We start from the raw sequence: 14,675 nt of genomic DNA, 5'->3' as shown, positions 1-14,675 counted from the left end.
GCTCCTATGGACGCACATCTATTTATACTAGGCCTAAATTTGGTCTGTTGTGTTATGTGGCAAAAGCAGAAGGGGATCAGTGGGCGCACATGGATGTGTGCAGGGTGTGTTTTTAGAACAAAGCCATTTGGCTGGCTGGGTGCCTCCTAGCAGCTCTGTGCAATTTGGTAGCTTTACAGTGTTAAGCATTGCTGTGCTCCATGGCAGCAATGAGCAAAGTTACACCTCATCCCACACACTCAGCAGGGGTGTTGGGACGCCTGGTGTTTATCAAGCATTGCAAGATCCTAGGATGAAAGGCATCTTACATGAGTGCAATATATACCCAGACTGGCTTTGCTGTGTTGCAGTTCAGAATTGCACCACTCTTCACGGAAGACAGCCTGGGACTGGCAGGAGCAGAGGGCTTGCAAGCAATTTTTTGTTGTTGTATGTATCTTGAGCTCTTCGGTCACTCTCTGAAGTCCAGCCAGGCTTACTGGCAGGCAGAAGAGCCTGTGATCCCTCTGTTTTTCTCTCACTGGTCAGGAACTTGCAACAAGTTTGATCAAATGTCACAAGGCATGTTGTGCTGGTGCTTAAGTGCAGACACAGAGATAAAACTTCGCACAGCAGCAACATGCAGGCTGCCCATCAAACACTCGCTACCAGTTACTTCTGCCCTACAGGGGTCTAAATGGATATTGGTTATGAGTCTGCCTATGTACAGTAAGGTAGCTGGGCCCTCATCCTTGTACAAGACTACAATTCTGGCTGTCACAAGGAGACGTTGTTTGTGCAGATGTTCTGTCTGAAATGCATGAGACTATCACATGAGTAGGCTGCACAGAATCATGGTCTGTTACTAGCACAGGTCCCTACCCCAATCTCAACAGAATACGTAGGCTCAGAGTCAATGTCCACACTTGCACCATTAAAAGCTACCTCCCATTTAAGAAGGACGCTGATTCCACATGGTATGAAAATCTGAACCTAAGCGTTCTCTCTGCACTTGCCTTTCTCTAGGGCAGTGGTTGTCAACCCGGGGGCCGCTTGCGGGACACTCAGTACCCTGCTGTGGCCCAACGTTTTATAAAAACAAAACATTTTAAAATGGATACGCAGGTAGTAAGTTGTGTGGCTGTGGTCCACATAACACACTGAGAGTTGCAAGTGTGGCCTGCTATGGCAAATCAGTTGAAAACCACTGCTCTAGGACCATCTTTGCCCTAGTTCCTCCTGTCCAGAGTGAAGTTAATAAGCAGCATTTTCTGCAATGTGCCATTCCTACTTGAGTAGCTCTTGGAGGGGTTCTGGCACCACTGTTAGGGTGGAATAATGGAGCTATCATCCTTCTTTGACTAGCTACATGGGGCACAGACAGAAGTTACATTTGTCGTGCCATCGGTCCCTGAAAGCACTCTACGGTCATGCCGTGACAGACGTGCACAACTACAGAGCGCTTTAAAAGTGGTCGATCATGCAACAAATTAACCCTCATCCAAGTGAAGCACCTTAGGGAACTCGTGTTTTCTACAGTTAATTTGTTGTGCAGTCAGAGATGGGCTGATGCAGCCCAGCCCCCCTGACTCAACAGATGTGTTTGCCTGTTAAACTGGGGGTGATGGGAGTGGAAACTGAGCCTGCCTGCAGCAGAGGAACCATCCCTTTCCCCCAGCCTCCCCCTGCTCCCACCCCCCCAGCTCCCCTTGCTGTCTGCAGGAAGGGAGGGGGGAGAGGGGAGGGGGAGCAAGCTGTGGGCTGGGGTAGATCTTTTCACCTGGTGCAAAAAAGGTTACTGGATTTCAGTGTACTTTTGAAGGATACCTGAGACATTTCCCATTCAATTCCTTGCAAAGTCTAAGGTCTTTTTTGTTAATCACAGTGTATTAGTAAAGGATTATATGAAGATCTAGGAAGCATTTGTATGGTGCTTTTGAACTATTCCCATGAAATCATCCCAGCCTTCTGAAGAGCTGGAACAGTAAAAGACAGATAAAAATAATTGTGGAGCTTATTCGCTGATGATATTAAAGGTAACAGGCTACTTCCTGTCACATGTCTATTAAATCTGAATTAGTAATTGAGGTAGAACAGGTAACAATGATGTTTTATTGGTTTCATGGGTCAGTACCTGGTTCCAAACAGTCTTCCTTTAATTTCATAAGAAAATCTGGTGCTTTCAAAATAGTTTGCTTGGAGCTACCACTGTAATTAGATGTATGAAAGATTTTTTTTCCACTATGACCAAGTGTGTGACATTATTGCAAGCTTGTCTCTAACTGCTATAAAAATCTTTACGTGGGTACAGTTCTTTCCATGAGAGATTAATGATACTTGCTTACTGAAACACTTTTCTGAGGGCTAGTTGTTCCAAATATGGCACACCAAATATAAAACTCATCAATGTGTTAATTAAAACAGATTGATATTTGCACCTTCTGTTATGTTCCATGATTTTTAACATGAGTAAATTTTCATAGCGAAAACTTTCTTCTGGTTTTTTGGTTTTTTTTTTTTTACTTTTAGACACAGCTGTTAAAAAGCCACTATTTGCCTGTAAACTATCTCCATCTTTTTATACTTGAGGCGTGCCTGGATAGACTTGGGGTAGACTTGGGTTAGAACAGGGGTGGGCAAAATGTGGCCCACCAGGTCATTCTATGTGGTCCACGGGGCCCCTAAAAAATTTAGAAAATTAATAGTTATCTGTTCCTGGTTGCCTATTATGCAGCCCTCGATGGCTTGACAAAACTCAGTAAGCGGCCGTCCACCCTGCCTTAGAAAATACCAGCTCTTAGTTTTTACTCCTTTTTTTCATCTATAGAAAAATAACAGAGCAGGGGTGGGCAAAATGTGGCCCACCAGGCCATTCTATCTGGCCCACAGGGCCCCTAAAAAATTTAGAAAATTAATAGTTATCTGTTCCTGGTTGCCTATTATGCAGCCCTCGATGGCTTGACAAAACTCAGTAAGCGGCCGTCCACCCTGCCTTAGAAAATACCAGCTCTTAGTTTTTACTCCTTTTTTTCATCTATAGAAAAATAACAGAGCAGGTTTTCTGTTGCAAATAACTCAGAAAGACCACAACTATGGGTTCTTGGGTTTATCTTGTGAACTTTGTTTGAAAACCTAACTCTGTTTGAATCTGTTCCAGCAGGTTTCATCACATGGCAGACTGACGTGAGTTATGGTGCATAGACTTTATGTCAGGAAGGCATATGCACATTGCTATTGCATTTTAAAAGCCCACTGGACAACCGTATACATCAGATTCAACATTCAATATTGATTTTATCAGCTATCTCCTGGGTGACTCTCAGAACTCTCCTGGAGATTTATATCTAATTCCTGGAGACTCCAGGGCAATCCTGGAGGGTTGGCAATCCTATATCACCCCACATCACTCTTGAAAGGATCTCAAGGTACTCCAGGGTGCCATGGCATTCTGGCTGAGAAGCACGGATCTAAACGGTGGTGTAAGGTAACGTATTTCCCCCTATACTCATAATAGGCAATATCTGTACTATGTATCAGCAAACATTGAAATCCTAATGGAAACCACTGTGCTGATGAGAGAGGAGTTAGCATATCCAGAAGAAATCACAGGGGGTTTTAGGGAGGTTGAATATGGACCTGGGTAATGGTGACAACATGGAATGAGAAGTTCTGATTCAGGTAGTAGATTGGACTAGATGCCCTCTCAAGGTCCCTTCCAGCCCTACTTCTCTATGACTCTGACATGTAGAGTGATCTAATTCCCTCTACCATTAAGAGAGTCCATCCATGAATAATGCCTTAGGTTCCATGCCAAATTTCTCCTGTGAGTTGCTAAAAGCCTCTAATTTCTATTAAAGTAAATGCATATTGAGTGTTCAGCACCTCGTACAATGTGGTGTTTGTATCTACCGCCAGGATTGCAGCAAACAATTCTCATTTATTTATTTATGTAAACATTGTGCAAAGTTGCAGTCCCCCCATGAAATCAATGATTCAGGGAGAAAGAATAACCCATCACCAGTTTTCTCCACACTCAGTAACCTCAGCTATTTTTTAGAGGGATTAGTGGATGTAAGTTCTGCTTTGCATCCATCTTTTCATTAAATGCATTTGCATACATCTTCACACATTTTAGGAGACAAAGGCTTACACCGCTTTGATTTTCTGCTCAGCTCCCATAAATATTTGTCATTAACTGAAGTGAGCTGCTTACATTTTTGGGGTGGCGTGTGCAGGGGTTTTAGCAATTCTCAAAGGAAAGGGAAAAAAACCCCAGCAAAAGTATTTTCTAGGTTGGCCAAATACTGATTGATTAGGGCAGAAGTAAACAGCTCAGCAAAGCCCTATTGTGTGGGTACATGCACATTAATACAGTGTCTGTATACCTATAGCTGACTGGTCTGTCTGTCTCATTTGATCCATCTAGAAATTGGGCACTAACCTTTACGTTTACCTCAGTAATGGGAGCTCAGTTCTCTGATGTCATAGGTGAAGCTATAACTTTCTGGTACATTGGCTACTTGTGTATGTGGACTAGGGCAGTGCTGCACCTTGCAGATTAATACAGCATGTGATGAAATTGCAAGGGCCATGGTTTGTGCACTGAGAGCCAGAGCTCGAAGTTGAACTGTGCTCAGCTTAGTGCTTTGCCATGGCCCAATGCTTTGCATTGACATGCTAGAGCACAGGTTGTCAACTGGGGGTATGTGTACCCCCTGGAGTACTTAGAAAAGTTGTAGGGGGTAGGCGCAGGCAGATGAGTGGGGATGGAGCGCTCCCTGGGGCATGGTGGCAGTGTCTCCCCCAGCGCGTTCCCATGCTTCGCCTCTTATCTGGGGGAGAAGGAGGGATGTGGTGGGTGCTGCCGGCCCCACACAGCACACTGCAGTGCCTCCCCACCCTACACTCCAGCTCACTGTCCTGATTGGCTAGAGGCACTGCCACCTACCCCAAGCGCAGCCCGGCCCAGCCACCAGCAGGAAGAGCCCAGCGCAGCCCCAGCCTGCAGCTGTACCCCACACCACCCCCTGTGCAGATCTGGGGGCACAGACCCCCCATGTCCTCCTGGGGTGTGTGTAGCAGCAGGAGCTGCCACCCCCCCATGCAGCCTAGTCCCGTGCCCCACCCCAGCTGGGCAGTCTCTGCCCCAGCCCCACTCCCTCCCTCACCTCATCACTCCCTCCCTCACTTTCTTTGTGGCTGGGTTGAGGGTGCAGATTGAGACCCCTGCAGGGCAGGAGGGAGTGGGGCACGGGCAGAGGTGAATCATGCACCCCGGTCCCTGCCCCACTCCCTCCAGCACTGTGGGGATTGTCCCATGACCTGACCCAGCCGGGGCTCCGTTCATTGTGAGGTCATGGGATAATTGGAGCCTAGTGGCTCATCTGGGGGTGCAGGCAGGAGGTTCCCACTGCTGTGCACACCACAGGGGAGTCAAAGGCGGACATGAACTCCCCCCTTTGACTCCCCTGTGCCCTGCCCCTGGATGAGCCATTGGGCTCTGACTGTCCTATGACCTGGCCTGGCCGGGGACCCGTTTGCAGTGAATGGAGCCCTGGTCAGGCCAGGTCATGGGACAATCCTCACAGTGCAGGAGAGAGTGGAGAAGGGTTGAATAATTCACCCCTGCCCCTGCCCCACTTCCTCCTGCACTGTGGGCATCTTGATACCCAGCCCCAGTCCCACTCTGTCCCTCACTGCCATGCGGGGGGAGGGCAGATCGAGGCCCCTGGGGTGAGGGAGGGAGCAGGGCAGGAGCAGAGGCTGGGGTGAGTGGGGACTGGGCTGGGCAGGGTGGTGGGACTCACCACAGATGCTGTTCCTGCCTGTGCTCTGCTCCCTTCCTAGTCGTAGGGGCCTTGATTTGCGCCCCCCATGGCCCTTTCCCTCCTCCTACCCCTTCTTCCACAGACTTGCCTGGTGGGGGGGGGGTACATGTGCAGCCCCTCACCAAATAAGTTTTTGTCCCTCTGCCTATGCAGCACCTGCCCCTGCCCTAGCCCCAGCCCCACTCCCTCCATCACTGGGGGGACCTTGATCTGCCCCCCACTTTAAAAACAAGAAAAAAATAGAAAGGGGTACCCAAGCGGAAACTTTGAGACTGAAGGGGTACACTTGCTAAAAAAGGTTGAAAACTCCTGTGCTAGCAGCTGCATGCCTGGGCTCACTGTCTACTTGGGGGAACCTCCCACCATTAGGCTCTCTCTGTGTTGCATAAAGGCTTCACCTCTGCTGAGGTGTATTGTCCTAGGCATGGCCTACGACTTGGGGGAAGTGAGCATGGCTGGATTGCTGGTGGTGAGCCCCAGCTCAGAGGATGGGCCCTCAGAGCCTGGGCAGCTAGGTGCAAGCTGGAACATCCTTCGGGGTGGGTTATCCAATTAACCTCCAACACCATTTGTCCCATTTTTATATGGCTGCCCTTAGCTTATTTTTCTGAGAGGAATGACTTGAATCACATTTACCCCAGTTGCAGAGCTCCGATTCTTCACGCAAGTTAGACCTGATCATTTTTGTTGCGACTAACAGGAGCATCTTTTAAGAAGCCAGCCCCGATGCCCGTTAGTGTTTAGCTATGGAAGGACTTCAGTGGCTCTTTGTCTGTTGCCATTTAGCTGAAGACAGGCTGAGATTTGTGTTATAACCTGGGCGCTGGGCAAGGTGAAGACAACACAGGTTCTGTCCCTAGGAACTTGGAACCGAAGAGCAAAAAGATAGATGTTAGCCATTTTCAAGAGGGAAGAGCAATGCAGAGCTGATTGGTGATATGGTGGCTTGTTCTGCCAGCCTCCATCCTTCTTGGGCATGGACGAACTACAGCTCTAGCAGTCATTATAGAAGAAGAGAGGCTCCCTATAATTTCTTGCCCATGTCCTGTCCTAAGATTCAGCCAGCATGTGACCCCAGGTAGGCAGAACAAGCACAAAGGGCTCCCTGGGGGAAGCCCAGATGGCTCATAGTTTCCTTGTGCCTAAGTAGCAGGTTCTTGTGTATCTAAATCCGTGGACATATCCAACGATCCATGCAGGGAAAAGCCCAGCTCCTGCAAATAATAATAAAAAATGAGGATTTTATGAGTACAGCACACTCTCTTGAACCGAAATGCAAGTATCCTTTGCTGTGCATTGGAGCGAGGATAGAAGTCCCAGGCATGGAAGTTCCTTCTAGGTACAGCTGTTCATTTGTGTCCATCTAGGTCCATGCTTTTCCCTGTCCCCCGTTTCTGTTTGTGTAGCCAGGGCCACAGTGACATCTCATCTCTGTATATACAGCGCAAGGGCAAAGTTACCAGACGTGGCTCTGAATGCTCCAGCTCCGAACGGGAAACGGCGCAGTGGTGTTGACTTCGCATTGCACCTGTGCTGATGAGCCCTGCCGAGAAGCGGGGCTTTTAACCCTGGGCACTGATGTGTTCATGCGGCTGCGCTGCTTCTGGTGGTGGAGCCAGCTCAGGTGTCTCTGCATGGCACTGCTTTGCACCCTGTAGGCTGTGGCGTGGGCGCTAGCAGCTTTACAGCCACGTGCCATGCGTACATATGCCTCCTCTCTTGAGAGGTCTTTGACAGCACCAAAACAGGAGGCCGTGCCCCTGAGACTGAGCAGATACACATCAGAAGGAGTCACCAGCCTAAAATATGTGTTGTTATTTCCATTATTTGATACTTATCTCCTTTTCTTGTAGCCACTTTTTCCTCTGTGGCATCTTGTTGTTACACGCAGTTTAGTACGATTCCAGGCCCGGCTGTCTCCATGGAGATAAGAGTAGATTTTGTAATGTGCTAGTTATTCCAAGTGACTAACTGTAGCAGACAGTTCATCCAGCCTTTCCTTTCTTGTTACAGTTCATATGTCATAAAGACTACTGTACTGTGCGATGTGTATGCAATTCACTTTATATTTAATCTGCCGTCAGAGCTCTCTTTAAGGCAGTTCATTTTGCCATAGGAAACCCCCCCCCAAACAAACAGATGTTTACCAGAGCTCCAGCTTACACATGGGTTCTTTTCCCAAGAAAATGTTATTAGGACATTTTGAATCTGCAGCATGGGATCTGTGCTCTTGCTTTTCTGGTTGGTTGGGAAGCAGCACGGACTCCCTAGAGCAGTGGTTTGCAGCCTGTGGTCCGCAGACCCCTGGGGATCCACAGACTGTGTCAAAGGGGTCTGCGAAAGATGACTATGATCAATCAAAAATATATGAATGCCCATTTACAATCTGAAGGGGTCCGCACCTCCATTCAAAATTTCCAAAGGGGTCCACTCCACACCTCCATTCAAAATTTTTGATAGGGTCTGCAAATGAAAAAGGGTTGAAAACCAGTGCCCTAGAAGATGCGCCAGGATCAAAGGGAGTCTTTCTGTGTGAATGAAAGCAGCCCCCCCCTTCTTATCACTTTGAGGAGCTACTTGAACAAAACCCGCAGCAGGTATTTCTCTCTTTGCATGCAACATGGGGGTGCCCAGCAAGGGATTGGATTTAAAATGAAGTTGACTCCTTTTAATAAGCTTTATTGCTGTTAGGGGGTGTGTAGTTTCTGGAGGAAGTCGTATGACTTGGGGGAGATGGTTGTACAGTCTTATATACATCACTCTGGAAATCCACCTGTGGCTCTGTCTGCCCCAGGGCAGAATCTTGTCCTGTATCTAGATTATGGGTCCTAGTTCTTCCCCAAAGCCTTCTTATTCTCCTCCTGTCCATCTTCTCAGCAAACAAATGGAACAAAAGTCATTCCTGCCACAACATCATTAAACTCAGTGAGCCTATACTTGGGATGAACTTGGCTTATCCTTTTTGATTGTGCTACATGGTCTGGCAATTTTATGGATATGGGTTAAAACTGGTAACATTTGGCTGACTGCAGGGCAAACCAGGTTTGGATGCTAGTCTTGCATGACTAAAAACTATCTTATTCAACAAAAGTCTCTTTGTATTACAAAATATTCTCAGGAGGTTGGTTTTACTCTCAGGGACTTCCTAAATTGTATTTTCCGTCTTGGGTTGTAACAAAGTATGGGATTGCTGCACGATTCTTAATGTATTTATCCTCATAGTTTTCCCTACCTCATAGGGTGGTGGGGTGCCCGTTGCACAGATGGTGAGCTGAAGCAGCTGAAGGCTAAGCTACTTGCCCAAAATCATACAAGAAGTCTGCGGACTCAAATCCAGGTCTCTGAAGTCCTAGGCCTTGTCCTAGCACCACAGACCACTCTTCTTCTCTGCTCATTCCCGCATGTCCAACTCAAACTCTTGCAGGTGCAGAAGGGATTAGTTGCTCACTGGTTATTGCTAACCAGATGGGCTGATTACCTTTGAAGCCTGTGGGGGAGAATACATTTTTCAAAGGCTTCGTTCAGGCCAGACGTTTTTGTGCGGAGATGTGTCCCAGCCCAGGTAATTCTGATTGACTGGCAGGGGCAGACATCACCCGGTGCTGTTGTCTTTCAGGACTAGGCCCTGGACCTGGGGTGTGCACCTGCAAGTGCAGATTGGGGAACTTCATGGGCTGCAGACACATGCCCTGGATGAGGAAGGGCTGGGACTGGGGTGTAAGTGGTGCCTTGTGGGGCACTTTGGTCCCCAATCCTGCCATATTGCCAGGGACAGGCAGGGACATGCCCTTTGCAGTGCCCTGGACAAACTGTTACCATACTTTTTGTGGTAGCATATTTTTGGGCTTTCTCCCAGGAAACCTGTGAGGGATGTTTGAACAGGAATGGCTCTGTCCTGGGATATAGTAGTTTTTCCCACCACAAACAAGACGTCTCTTTCTACCCTAAGATATTTTCCTCGCCCATGTGCTTTTATCTGCCTTTTTCTCCAATGACCTTTTAGAGATGTGGGTCCTTCAGAGATTAGGTCATGCATCAACTTACGCAACAAGGGCATGAGACCACCCCCTTCCCAAAGTACCTTTGAGAATGATTTTGGGTTGCATTGTCCATTTGTTGCAGCTGGTGCACAGGAAATGGAGAATGTGAAACATGAACATGCTAAGTTGGGGATGGTCCATGTAAGCAGGGAGTTGGACTAGATGACCTCCTAAGGTCCCTTTCAACCCTAATTTCTTATGATTCTAGGACATTCATGAGCAATGTCTTTGTGCTGAGTACTAAATGGTATTTAAAAATATGTTAATCTGTGTGAGTTAGCAACATTTTAATAAACCTATATTTTTTCATCAGGACAAGCCATCTGTATCTCAATTTTCTAATCTGTACCACGGGGTGATAATAATTGCTTATTGAATAGGACTGTTGCAAGACTTAACCTTTGAAAGGCTCTGAAACCTTTGATTATAATTGCAAGATGAATAATAATTTAGTCTTTCAGGGAAGTAAATGTGAATATACAATATGGCCCTTGAAATATTTTCAGTTGCTTAAGTCACTACCACATGTTTTGACCTCTGAATATCTTTGACCTTTTGTTTGCTGAATTTAGATTTCTTCTGTCTGATGCATTATCTGAAATGGCTACTCTAAGGTTAGCAAGGCTCCTGGAAGTACACTTGTTAAGACTGACAGAATTCCTCCAGCAACATTAATTACTGCCTGGAGCAGCTTGAAAAGGGCAGAGAGGAGCTGGCATGTCACTGAAACATCAGTGTTACAGCTCAATTTCTATGAAGCTCGCACAAGAGGAATATATTTCTTTGTTGTATGTAGGAGTGAATTGGGCAATTTTAACCTCACTGTTAAGCAGGATGCTGCTAAATGACAGTTTGTTTTCAATTACATTATCCTGTATTGTTGTTTTTAAATTGCTTAAGATTTCTATGATTTTTCTGAGGGTTCATTTTTAAATCCAAGCATTCCCAGGTCAAATGAAAATGATGCAGCCATGCTACCACCTGCTATTCTTTTATCTTAGCAAAATGCAATCAGTGATGAAGTGTTGTGAAGTTAATCGGTCTCTTCTATGAGGCTTTATATCCAAAAGATCTGTCGTGAGCCTTGATGTTTTATATTAGTGGTCTGGGTTTTGGTGGGTGGTTTCTTGGGGGATATTTCTTTCAACTTGCTGCTCAGAGGGCACATCTACATGTGCTCCCGACTGTGCGGTAATGGCGTTACTTGCAGTCCCAGTGGTGCATGGGTCATTTCCGACCCTACTGCTCAGTAGTTCATTGCTACCGTGCAGTAGTGTTGGCAACATGGTTCATGCCCGCTGATGCTATGTTACCGTAACAATGAGCTTCATCACCATAGCTCATCTCTACGGCAACATAGCATCTTGTGGAAGGACCAGAGTTGACTGGCTGCCACCTTGCACCCTAAAGGTGGCTGCATTTTAGGTGTATGCACAGAGCTGGTACAGCTGGGGATAAAAAAGCCCCAGGGTGTGTGCAGAAGTTACACTTAGATTGACATAACTGGGGTTAGGTTGATCTGAATGACCATCTGTACAGACATTGCGGGAGGTTGGGTAGGGCAAAAAATGCCTGGTATGATCTTAGTTCACGTGAGGAGGTGAGCTAAGTGGGAATGGGTTAGTCAGCTCTACTGAACCTGTGCAGATGTTTGAAGCGCAGCCCTGGGGTTGAGAAAGCCCAGCTGCTCACTCGAGCCCTGGGGCTGTGCTTTTCCAGGCTCTCTTCCCCCAACCTGACTAGGCTATTTTTAGCTCCCTCAACCCCCTCCTCCCCAACCATGGACCCACCAACTCTCCTCCCCACCCCTGCCCTGGACCCACCAGTCCTCCCCATGGACCCACTAGCTTCTCCACCCATCTCTTCCCCCATCTGATTTAGACTGGGTTTCTTGTGCAGCTCCTAGCACCCGTGAACATGTACAAAGCCACTTCCGCTACATGATTACTTGGCTTTAAAGTTTCATAGTTAGTAGGGTTGGAAGGGACCTGAGCAGTTCATCAAGTCTGACCCCTGCCACGGCAGGAAAGAGTACTGGGTTCAAACGACCCCAGCAAAGTGTTCATCCAGCCTCCTCTTAAAGACCCCCAGGGTAGGGACCTGCACCACTTCTCTTGGAAGTTGGTTCCTAGTCACTCCTGGTAGTGCTTGGGGGAATAACGGTCACAAGCTGGCAGAGGGTAGATTTAGGCTACTTCATGGTCAGGGCGGCTAGGATCTGGAACCAACTTCCAAGAGAAGTGGTGCTGGCCCCTACTCTGGGGGTCTTTAAGATGGCTGGATGAACACCTTGCCGGGGTTGTTTGACCCCAGTACTCTTTCCTGCCCTGGCAGGGGGTCGGACTTGATGATCTGCTCAGGTCCCTTGTGACCCTACTAACTATGAAACTTTAAAGCCAAGTAATCATATAGCAGGAGTGACTTTGTATATGTTCACAGGTGCTAGGAGCTGCACAAGAAACCCAGTCTAAGTCAGATGGGGGAAGGGATGGGTGGGGAGGGTAGTGGGTCCATGGGGAGGATTGGTGGGTCCAGGACAGGGGTAGGGAGGAGAGTTGGTGGGTCCATGGTAAGTAAGCCTTGTGTTCATAGATTGGGTATGGCAAATGTCTGTATGTGCCCCAAGTGTCTTTGTCTGATTTCTTAACACGCTTCTTTTTCCAGTTCTTTTTTACCCTGCTGATGTGATTCCACCACTGAAGTAACAGCCTTACTCATGTGCTTATAATTAGGTATATATGGTACATGGTTGAAGAGCCAGGGCCTAACGCTTATTTTGGAAGCATTATTCTCAAAACATGTTGATCTTTAAATATATGGCTTTTATTTATTTATTCTTTTTTTAATAAAAGAAATACTGTCATTTCAATTTTTATCTAAGCAAACTGGCATACCCAGTACATTCCAGGTTCACCTGAAGCTGTGTACAGGTGTAGTTTTCAGCCACTTTAAAAGTGGGAGCTGGAGTTGCCAAACATCAGTTGTTACAATGTAATTGTTAAATTTGCATCTTTAAACAGGGTTAAAGCTTCAACAGTTTATAGCAGCACACAGATGTAACAGTTGCATCCTAACAGCTTATATTGTTGAGTATAAGTATGATTTGTTATCCCTCTCTGCATCCAAAGGTTGACAGCTTTCCTGTTATTTTCCAGCATGCTGGCAAGGTCCTTCCACAGCTTGCGCACAGCAGTGAAGCGCTGGCTACGTTTTAAAATCCCCAACTGGGGACCCAGATGCTAAGCAGCAAGGGACAGATTATGTGTGGTTCCTTGGTCACATCTGGCTCTGCAGTGCTGTGTCTTGGCAAATTTGGGCCTGTTTATTTGGTTATCTGAGGATCTGCTCAGCCGAAATCTTAGCTTGTCCTCATGCTGGAAGTTATGCGGGATGTACTCTCTTGTCATTCACTGCACTGCCCTCGGCAGCTGTTGGCACGACCTGTGTGCAATTCATGTGCTTATGGATTTCCTTGGTGGTTTCACACAGGAAGACCTTTGGGCCGGAAGACTTTGGGTTAATGCAGGGGCGGGCAAAATCCGGCCCACAGGCTGGATCCAGCCTGCCAGGCACTTTCATTCAGCCTGTGGGCACCCACCAATGATTTGTACCTCTTTAAGCCCTTGCGCCCGCCAGGGTGGGAGTGAGGGGCCCATGTATACATACACCCCAGCATACCCTACTGTGCCTCGGTCCCACCCTTGTGGGCTGAAGGGCCTGGCCCTTTCAGCAGCAGCTTCCGGGCAGGGTGGCTGCTGCTGCAGCTGCAGCCACCCTGAGGGAACCTGCCTGGCTTCCCCAGAGCCCCGCTCGCTCCGGGCAGCAGGTAGGGAAGCGGTGAGAGAAGGGGAAGTTACAGCTGGGTGGAAGCACGGAGCGTGGGGCTGGGGCTGGCAGCAGCATGGAGCCTGCACCCAGGGGGTGGCAGGCACGTGGAGCTTGGCTGGGCAGGATGTGGGTGTGAGGGAGGGTGGGGGGTGTAGGGACCCCCCAGACACTCCCCCACATAGCGCACAGCCCCCGCAGTGGCAGCAGCAGGAAGTGAGGGCGTTCAGGGTGCTTGTGCCCAGCGTACCTGGAGGCACGTAGCTTTGGCCAGAGCTGCGTGTGGGGACAAGGAGCGCAGCCTGCCTGGCCTGCCTTATTGCGGGGGCTGTGTGCAGCGTGCCTGTAGCTCTTGCATTCACATGGCATGGGGGGAAGCCCCGTGCTGAATCTGGCTGCCTTCCCTGCCTCCTGCTCCACCGGTTCTGGGATTCCCCAGGGAAGCAGGAGGCAGGGCTCCCGCTGCTCCGGCTGGAGTCCTGGGTCCTGCGCCGCAGGGGGTGGGGAAGGCAGCCAGCTCCAGTGTAGGGCTTCCCCTGGCGCCATGGGAGTGTGGGAACTGCAGGTGTGCCACGTGGAGCCCCCACAATAGATTTGGGCCAGGCAGGCTGTGCTCCTTGTCCCCATGCGCAGCGTAGGATGGAGCTACATGCCACTAGGTGCCAGTGCCTGTGCAGGGCATGAGTGCCCTGAGCACCCCACCTGCTGCTGCTGCCACCACAGGGGCTGCGTGCTCTGTGGGGGGAGTGTGGAGGGTCGCGCCCCCCACATACCTCAGCATACATGCACACACCCCCATTCCTCGGCTTACACACACGCTTTCACCCCCAAACACACTCCCACAAACCTCCGCACAGAATATACAAGAGTACATATTTATTTTGGAGTTATTATTCAATCCCCTTTATATTTCATAGATTTCATAGACATTAGGGCTGGAAGGGACCTCGGGAGATCATCGAGTCCAGCCCCCCGCCCAAAGGGCAGGAAGTCAGCTGGGGTC

This window comes from Crocodylus porosus, unplaced genomic scaffold (assembly GCF_001723895.1).
Source record: "Crocodylus porosus isolate Cpor-Errol unplaced genomic scaffold, CroPor_comp1, whole genome shotgun sequence".
Lineage (NCBI taxonomy): Eukaryota > Metazoa > Chordata > Crocodylia > Crocodylidae > Crocodylus > Crocodylus porosus.
The sequence above is the reverse complement of the archived record's forward strand: the minus strand, read 5'-3'. Positions refer to the sequence as shown.